The sequence below is a fragment of the Columba livia genome, chromosome 3 (assembly GCF_036013475.1).
Source record: "Columba livia isolate bColLiv1 breed racing homer chromosome 3, bColLiv1.pat.W.v2, whole genome shotgun sequence".
Lineage (NCBI taxonomy): Eukaryota > Metazoa > Chordata > Aves > Columbiformes > Columbidae > Columba > Columba livia.
The window spans coordinates 22,391,676-22,401,948 of NC_088604.1; positions in this window are offsets into that span (position 1 = coordinate 22,391,676).

A 10,273-nucleotide genomic window follows, 5' to 3' on the forward strand; every position below is an offset into this window, starting at 1 on the left:
CCTGATAAAGGAAGAACTGTGTGAATGTTGAAGAGTTCTGATGTGCAGGAGGTTAGATTACATGCTTTAGTGATATCATCTATCCTTAAGCGCTCTGAGTGAATGCAGCATTGTACTTTTTTACAGCATAATGATCAGAATTCAGCAAATCCACCTTTTTCTTCTCCTCCATTTTATGTTTTTCTTCAGAAAATTGAGACAATTACCCTGTGCCTGTCCATGATTGCTTTTCTATTTTCTACACTCCTAAACCTTGATAAGAAACAGAATTCACTTTATGACCCCCTGACACTAATATGGCATTAACACAAACGAGAGATGGGACCATTATATTCATCAGAGCAAAGTCCACAAAAATGATAGACACTCTTTGTGCATGCTGTAGCCTCAGACATGTGGGATAAATGACAAGATTTTAAGGACTTCTTAGGAGCTTCAGATCTCACTTCAGTTCTCCCAACAAATAAGGACTAAATATGTTTCAGTAACTTTGATTTAAAAGCTTATGTTTTAATTGAAAAAGTAGGAGAACTTAAATTCTGCAGGTTTGTGTCATATATTTCCCACACCAGCCTTCTCCTGCTATACATTCCCAAGTGGAATTACCATAGCTATTTGGAAAGCAAGCTCTCACCGCATTTTCCATTCCTGAATGATTTCCATCACTGAGTTAAGTTTAAATGGGAGAACAGATTTGTTAATAGTTGAAAATTGTTGAAGTCATGCAAAGAAACAGTGCCACAGCTACCATTTACTCTGGGGAGTCATTCTGCAGGTGAGGAGCTGTGTCCCTTTTCCATAGGCTCTTTCTAAAGATCCGTATGCATGGCAGTGTGCTGATGTGAGCCTAATTTTCCAGAAAATAACATCCTTCCCAGCACTGCGTTCTTCGTGACCTAGGGCAGGAGAAAGCAGCCACAGCCACATCACTGTTTTGGGGTGCTGGCGGAGAGCAGGGGCTCTGGGCAGCAGCAGCCTGGACCCCGGTGGGCTCAGGGGAAGCACTGGGAGGAGATGGGTGACACAAGTGGAGAGACGAACAGCGCTGCAGCTCAAAGTACCATGGTCTGGAGCTTTGACTTAGGCACCAAAAGTGAGCAGCAGTGCTGTGAAAGATGATTGTGAACCTGTGAAACTGTTTTCACTTTTGGGCCCCTCATCATAAGAGGGACAATGAAGTACTAGAGAGTGCAGAGGAGGGTGATGAAGCTGGTGAGGGGTCTGGAGCACAAGACTGATGAGGAGCGGCTGAGGGAACTGGGGCTGTTTGGCCTGGAGAAAAGAAGGCTGAGGGGAGACCTTATCGCTGTCTACAACTACCTGAAAGGAGGTTGTAGCATGGAGGGTGTTGGTCTCTTCTCCCAAGCAACAAGCAATAGAAGAAGAGGAAATGGCCTCAAGTTGCACCAGAGGAGGTTTAGATTGGCTCTTAGGAAAGACTCTTTCACAGAAAGGATTGTTGGGCATTGGAACAGGCTGTCCAGGAAGTGGTTGAGTCACCATCCCTGGAGGGGTTTAAAAGGCGTTTAGATTAGCTTCTTAGGGGCATGGTTTAGTGCTAGAGTTAGGTTAGGTTATGGTTGAACTCAATGATCCTGCGGATCTCTTCCAACTGAAATGATTCTTTGATTCTATGATTCTATGCTGGGAGTCTGTGTGCCACTAGTATATCCCAACTTCACCATGTGTTGTCATTTCAGAACAGGTAACAAATAGTTTTACTGCTTTGGGGGAGACCGTCGCATTGTCTTTCATTGTAACACGCCAACATTCACGTTCAAAGACGCAGAGAAGAGTGTCAACTCCGGACACCACCAATCCCCTCTACCCCTTTGCACACGGACAAGCAGCTGGTGCAGAAAACTTATGTGGAAGCTTTAGGATCGCTGAGCTTTAAACCAAATAGTTTAAGACCCTCTGATAAGACCGTCGTAATTTGTTGGCGGCCTGGAAACGCTACCGAGACAGGGAAACAGGCGGACAGCTCCTGCCCAGTTCCAGCGGGCTGTGCCCTTCCCTGCCAGCCTGCCCGCAGCGCCGGCCGCAGCCCGCCGCACAGACAGACAGACGGACAGACAGCTCCGCCGCACAGACCAGACAACTCCGCCGCAGAAACAACCCCGCCGCGGCTGCTGCCTGGGGGGGCAGCCTGCCACTGGGACACAGCCCGTGCCCGCACCCCCGTGCTAGAGCCCGCCCCGCCCCGCCCGCGGTACCTCCCTTGGTACCGCCCGCGGTACCTCCCTTGGTACTGCCCGTGGTACCGCCCGCGGTACCGCCCGTCCCCGCCCCGCCCGGGGACAGCCCGTCCCGCACTTCCCGCCTCTCCCGCCAGGTGGCGGTAAAGGAGCAACGCGCGGCGGCCGCTGGGGCCCGGGCGCAGGCGCTGTTCGGGCGGAGGGGCCTGAGGCAGCGCCGTTCCCCCCGCGGGAACGCGGCAGAAAAGCGTTGCAGGTTTTCATAATTTCAAAGGAAAAAAAAAAAAAAGAAATAGTGAAAACTGTGAGCAAAGGTGAACCCTGCAAAAAGTGACGCGGAGTCCGAGCTGCCACGACTGTGGGTGCGAGGGCTGGTGGGAATCCACTGGTGGGTGCAGCACAGGCCTCTTCCCAGGTCCTCTCTGCTGGGGACCTGCAGCTCCGAAGCCACAGCCACACACCGTTTCTACACTGAGAATTTAGGGCAGGGAGAATTTACCAAAAAGTGGCAAATCCCATCAAGAGTTGTACGAGAAGGGTCATAATGCCCTAAATTCTGGTCCTCTCAGCCATGGCCCAGTTCCCATCCAGAAGATGTCTCATTACATCTGTTTACCCTCTGATCTCTTGCTGTGATATATTATAATGACACTCTGAAAATGTCTTAGTCTTTAGCAAGTGAGATTCAGCAAGAAATGTCTTTTGTAGTCAAAATGCTTGTTGGAAACAGCACCCAAAACATTTCTGAGCAATGAATTTCTGAGCCCTGAGACTCATAGAAGTTTCAGTCTTAAATGTTTACTTTTACAGGGTAACCATGACACTGCCATTATGAAGCTTTTGGAAGTTTTGATTATGAAGCTTTTATTGTAGCACTCACTCCTGCCTTGTGCTTGGCCTTATTTGTCTGAGTACAGCTTATAAATCATTCATTTAACCCATTAGTGGATAAGAACAGCAGGGCAACTATTACACTTTTTTCATCATATTTCTTATGGGCTTCTTTCTGACTATGTAAAGTTGTAAAATTGACACCTCAGGAACTACAGCAAGGAGTTGTAGAGTTCTTGTACAGGAATCTAATCAGACTCTCCCAGGTGACGCTGCGTTACGCTTGTGAACAACGAGGCTGCTTGTCCCCATGGCCATCTAGGACTCCAAAGACCCTGTCCCATTTTCTGGCTTCGCAACCAACCACCAGGCAAAACTTCATCCTTCACAGCTGCCTCAAACCAGATGTGGACTTAGGTATTAAAGTTGAGGAACAGACCCCAATCGCATTCTCTGACCTGACCCTGCACCCTCCACCTCCGGCCCCAGATGGAACATATTAAGCGGGTTCCAGCCCTACAGCTTGTGGAAACAGGTGAACACCCTGGAGCAAGTCCCTGGCTGCTCAAGAAGAGTCTGTAAGGCCAAAGGCAGCCACAGGGTGGAGGAAGAACCCGGTAACCAAATCTGCATCCTGTGACCCGGCCTGGTCATCCCTACCCTGGGGAGCACAGCCCCTGCGACCCCCCGGGAACACTGCCTCCAGCAGCTGGGTGCTACCTCCCATTTTGCTGCATTAGAGGAACCACTGGAATAGTTGTGAGATGTGTCCATGGGTGAGTTTGGTCTGTGAATGTAAGATGAGTTAGACTGTTGGATTTTTGCAGACCTTAATTTCTAAAAGAAACTGATTTGCTTTATTGGGGCCAGTGCAGTATTTTTTGTGAGTACTATCTTATTTTAATAAAAGAAAGTAAACTGAAATGTGGAAAAAACAATTGTTCACTGGATCTGCTTCCTTCCCAGTGGAGCCTCAATTCTAAAGCTTCAGCTTTTATTCTGCTTCCATATGGTGACACCGCAAAGCCAGCTGATCAGAGACATGCTGACAGGCCGTTGAGGCACACTTTGCCGACGCTGGTCCCTGTTCCACTGTGGGGCACAAATGTCAGCACTGTGAAGACATCCATATGCGCTGTTGCCCTGTCTCCATCTCCCATGTAGCTAAGCCCCTGCTTGGTGAATTAAGATCTCCTGGGGCACTGACAGCCACAGGGCCAAAGCTCTGCAGAATGGAGCCTTGGTGGATATCCATTTCCATTGCTCCCTTCCCCACAGAGGTACTCGGGCTGTACACTGGATCCTGGACCCTGTGTCCTCATTCACAAGAGGGGTGCCTACCCTCTTCACTGCTCCAGGCCAAGGAGGGGCAAAAATGACATAGCAAAGGCCTCAGAAATCCCTGGGGGGACTTCAGCCAAACAAAAATATTTAATTTACTGAACAAAGTAAGAGCATTCAAGTGAGCTACCTAAGGAGTTATTGATCTTTGCACTGCTGTCTCAGTGCAGTCTCGTGAGTCACGCTCTTCTTCAACACAGCAGCTGTGTGTGTGAATCAGGATGTGCTCATCTTTTGGCAGGTCCTGTGCCAGGCAGATCATGTAGACACCATGCTTGCAGGAGAGCACCGTGCAGGATGATGTATTAGCTATGGATCCCATGAGCCTGAGGGAGCTGGTGGTGCTCCAGCATCAGCACTAACAACCTGTAGAGCCCCACAGCAGTCTGCAGATTCATCTGACGGCAAAAAGGAGTGTGGATAGAGAAAGTGAGGGAATGAGCTAATTTGTACCTCCTATATCAGTGTTATTAATACAATGCTGTGCTCCTTCCTTGTTCTGTCTCTAATTGCCTGATCTGAGTAGATTAAGAACCTCCTGCTGCTTCAAACTGTCTCTGGCAAGTAGATGTAGAATTCAAGGCAGTTGATGAAGTGCCAGCTCCATTATCTTTGCAGCTGACGTGTCCTGGTATGCCCCCAGGCACACTGAACAAGCATGGTGGGCTACTGGAGATGCTCAGTCACTGTGGGCTGCCCCCATGGGTCCACAGCTATCTGGAGTGCCTGATGCAAGAGACATTAGTTTTCATTCTGTCTCTCAAATGGTCCCAGTGTAGCAGGTGGTTAATCACCTGTTCCAGAAAAGGGCTAAAATCCCAAAGATCTGAGAGAGGGTGGTGAGACAGACCTTTCTCTCTTCCCCAACCTTGCCTGTGCTGTCATAAATCTGCCCCAACTGCTTCCATCTTGTCACAGAGGTTGCTCTATACCCTACAACATGCGTGTGAAATGCCATCTATTCCCCTGATGTGATGCCAGATAATTTGTGGGGAGATGAGCAAAATAATTGGAGAATATTCTGCACCTGAGGGTCAGAAATGCACTCTCAGACCTAAGGATGGTCATTCATGAAGATGGGTTGACAGCGCCTGACAACAGACATGTGAATCATTGTCTGGTGTGGGTGTCACATCCCGCCGAGAGCTATGAGTTGGGGGGAGGAGTGACTCAGGTTCGTGGATCCCCTTGGTTGGAGAACAGTACACATAGTACTTAAGGTCCACAAACAAAAGGCTTTTATTTTGTAGCTTGGCCCTAATGGTATATGTTTTGGTGGCAGAAGGATTTATGTTATTGTAGGTTCAGATGGTAAACATAAAAAGTTTGTGGCATATGCAGGGCAGTAAATCTTATGTAAGTCTGTTACTTATAAAAAGGAAAGCAAAAAAAGTAGAAGTATGGGAAAGAAAGGAAAGGGAGAGCAAGACTTCACCATCCTTATGGCTCCGCTTTGTGTGTGACGGAGTTCGCAGTCTTGGGTCCAGTGATGTGAGGCGTCCTCCGGTGTCTTGTTCAGTTCATGTGGTGAGACTGGTGGGCAGAGTAGGCCTCAGGATGGTGGGTGGGCGTCACCAGTGCTTGCACAAGGTGAGCCTTTATGGACCTCTGGGTTGCCCACTTGCGTAATTTTTGGTCTTTTGTGGAGGTGTTATTGTGAAAGAGAGATAAGTCTAGGGGGAAGGGGTGATTACGAAAGATCGACAAGTCTCAGGCCATGTTGAAGGGTCTCAGCTTTTCCCTTTGTGCCATTCTGGGTATATCAGAAGGTGGAGCTATGTGCCCTACAGCTCATCCCCCACCTCCTGTACCAGCCAGCCGGCCTGGGCTGTGGATCTTTTCTTTAGTTTGTTGGTTATATGTAAATCGCAGTTCACCTTATACTGGATGCACCATCTTCTGTGACTGGATGAACTGGTTTTGCCACAATGTTCGAGCAATTATTCTTATCAGACTCTGACAGTGGGTCTCAGGGCTACTGAAAACACCCGAGGGAAAAGCAGAAGATAACAGCTGCCATGATTTCTCTTCTTGAGTAGGCAACACTGTAGAGAGATGGGGGTGTAGGTAGAAGGTTCTCCTCTCTGCAAATACTATTGTACTCCTCATGCAATGGCCTGGCTGCCAGAACTCAGCCAAAGTACTGGCCAGCATGTTTCCTGTGCAAACAGATGTGCCAGCTATTTTGTGACCTGTGTTGTACCTTCCTGCCAATACTACATTTACTATCTCAGCGCTCCTTGAACGGTTTTTGAGGGACGGGAGGAAATACTGGGCTTATAACCTAGAAAGAAACAGTCCAGGGTCCTCAGCTGCCTTAACAGTGAAAGACACAAGGCAGAGGACTGGCTCTTAAGCTTTCACAGGTACACATGGATTCCTGGCCTTGTCTTCAAAGCCCCACTGATACTGCCTCAGATCTTGAGCAGCATCACTCTGCAATTGCCAAGGAGCCAAATCACTCCCAAAAGTGTGCTTGTCCTTCACAGGGATGCACGTAGCCTTGACCTTCAGCCAGCATTACTCGCTGCCTTGTGTGGAGCTGACCTATGCTGACTGCAACAGCATCTTACTGCTGAGCCCACGTTTTCAACAACCAGATGGTGATGATGGTCCTGATGTCTCTTGGGTCCCAGATCACACAGAGTTTAGCTGCTAAGAAGCACTCCCTAGAGAAGATACTTTCTCTCCACTGACTAGAGAGGGAAATTGGGGAAATAAGATTCTCAGACTGAGTTAAGCACTGTGAATGCCCTTTCTACCATCTCTTATCTCCAAGAGCCAATTCCTTTCTGAAGACCTCCAGGATCATGCCCCTTTTCTTCTCCACTTACTCACTGTCTAAAGACAGAGCCAACCTGTGAGCATCTGTGACTTTTTTCCTCCAAGCAATCTTTCCTAAATAAAGCATGTATTCAAGCTGCACTTTGTTCTATTTTATACATAAGTTGCCTGAAGCATGCATTCAAATGAGAGAAATCACAAGCACATGTCTACTTGTTTTTCCACATGCTAGGTGTACACCCACGGTTTAACTTAAGGAAAGCTCCATAATGCCACTTGATAAATGCATACATACATGAGAGAAAAATGCTGAAATGTTGAGAAGAAACGATACCATTTTTCATTTGCCTGAGACAAACTGTGTCATCTTATTAAAGCAAACCTCTTGTGCATCATCAATGCTTAATTGAGAATATACTTATTAAGATGAAGTAACACAGAGAAGGAGCGAAACAGCTGGGTGGTATTAGGTTAACCTATGGTAGAAAAACAAGTGGCTGGCAAACAATGCTTTCCCAGAGTCTAAGCAGACCTTCAATCTTCAGAAACAAATATTTTCTAATCTTATCTTAGCTTGCACATTTACTAAATCACAACAAAGAAAGTGAAAATCAAAGATCCTTTAAGATATATCAGTGAACATAATCTCAATTTTTAACCATAATATGAAAGCAAGATTGAATCATAAGGCATCAAAGTGCAACACTGCCAAGGGTGTGAAATCTCTGTTTAAAAGTAATGTTGCACTTGTTTTCTACCAGCTGTCAGGTTTAATACGAACAAACAAGTTTTATATATAGAAACTCTTTCCAAACTCAAAAATGAAATCCTTACTCTTCTTTTTGTATTTCTGATGTTTTTATATAATGTTTATTTCCCCCTAGAAACAGAAACATTAAATACCACAAATTCCTGCAACAAGGTAGTCCACAATAAATGTCGTTCACATATTTAGAACTGATATTTGATTTATTGTGCCTAAAATATCTTTTAGGGTATTTTTTCCAGAATCAGTTTTGTCTCCTTTTTTCCCCACTTTCTCCCCTGCAGAGGCTTGTAATGTACTGAACAGAGAAGATGTTCAAAGCTGCACATTAAACATTTGTTTGACAGTCTGATGACTTTACCACATTATCTGGGCTCTGCTCACTACCTCTGTCCTCTCAGCCATTCTCTCCTCAAACATTGACACTGCTCTTCACACACAGACATATTCATATTTTAAATATTCTCCAATGCAAAATGTCCTTGGATTTTACAGGGCATATTTTCTGTCCTCTACTTCAGGCAGCTGTGAAAAGCATGATGTAAATCATCTGTGGCGCAGCCTTCACAGTCCTCAGATGGTGTTTAATGATCGCACAGGAGCTCATGAAACAGGGCACATAAATGTTTTTATGGCTATGGACTTGTACAGGCTCAATTCCATATTTCTTCCCAGATTTAGTACATTTCTGCTGAATTAGCTTATGATCTCTTTTCCCATCCTGTTGTGCATCTGGCAAGAGATCTGGGCTAAAAGCAGATAGAACATCAAGCCATTTGTTCCTTCAGGGCTGTCGGCCCCTGGGGAAACATCACTCAGCTGTTGAGAAATGCTAAATAAAAAGTACAAGTAAGGCCTCACTTATTGTCTAGCTTAAATTTTGTTCTTCCTGTGAAGAAGACATTCTTTTAAGCATTAATTTTGGAAGATATAAGATTTAGCTGCAAAAGATTCCCTTCAGACCATCTCAAGCTGTTATCCTGTCAGCAGGAAAGCAAACATGCTAACAACGGAGCTGTCATAGCCTGCTCTGAGAAGTCAATCTTTAAGCCATTTTCTTTCCATCTTTTAAGCTAGTTTTACGAAGCCCGACCTGTTAAGTGTGAGCAGGTGAAAATGTAGGAAAGAAATACCAAGAGGAAGGATTAAAAGATTATGGCATGGAGATTCTGGGAGAAGGACACCCAGAAGCACTCACATGGCTTTGGATAATGGGCTTTGTAGGACAAAAGGTTGTTAGTTTGGCAGCAGAGGTTTGGGGATAGGGCACATGGAAAGTAAGAAGTGGGGACTGCTGTGTTAGGGAAAAGATGTTAGGGATGTGTTACTTTGCAGTAGCAGGAGAGAGGGGAGGTGGACACTGAAGGGAGGCGAGAGGAATTTGAGAACTGGGCCTGGGGGTATTGCAAAATGGAAGAAAGGAGTAGATGTGACAGAAGTTGTTATTAGACAAGCCTGATGACACTGATTGTTGTCAGTGCCCTCCCCATGCACACACAAGCATCCTCCCAATGGCTTCTTCCTTGGCAAGCAGCTACCAACAGTGCAATGGTGCACGTTAATATAATATGCGTTCACAGTAGCAGGTTAGCTGTCCTTTCTGTTGAGTAATTACTCTTCAGCTACAGCTAAAGCTGGTTTATTCCAGGATGAACTTTTTCTGTTGAGTGGCTGCTGCACTGTAGATCATTAACTGTCCATGGGAGTCTAGTGATGGTAGCCTGGTGTTGGTAAGCTGAAGACCTTTATGACTCACCTGGTTATTTACATTGCCTTCTGTAAATTTAGTTGTTATTTCTGTCTAAATGTCCCTGCATTCCTACTGCCTAGAGTCTTCTGGGCAAGACTCATACCAGACTTGGACTAGCAGTCTGCCTGACATTTTTCTGCCCTCCCTAGCTGTTAATACATCATCACAGCCCAGCTGTTTTCATAGGGTTCTGTGACATCATGCCACATTTGTTTCTGTGACTCCTTTGGCTTCATTATTCTAATGTCTGTCTATGAGCTGATTTCCTGAAAAAAAAGAGATGTCAGTTAATGCTATCTTAGAGGAGCAAGCTTTTTTAAACATAAGGTCTTCTTTTTAATAAAATAGTTAAGCCATGTTTTCTTGTCCAAAAACGTTGACAAGTTCTTAAAAGAGTAGTTCAACAGATTTATTTAAAACTATGTGCATGTATAAAGACTCTTTTCTCTACAAATACATACCTTCTATTGACTATTTGCATGTAGATGAGCATGAGCCTCCAAATTGTGTCAGACCAAAGGTCCTTCAATAATGTTTTAAGTTCACTGTCTTGTCTTTCAGCAGCAGGCTAGCAGATCTCACAAAGCCAATTACAGATGAAAA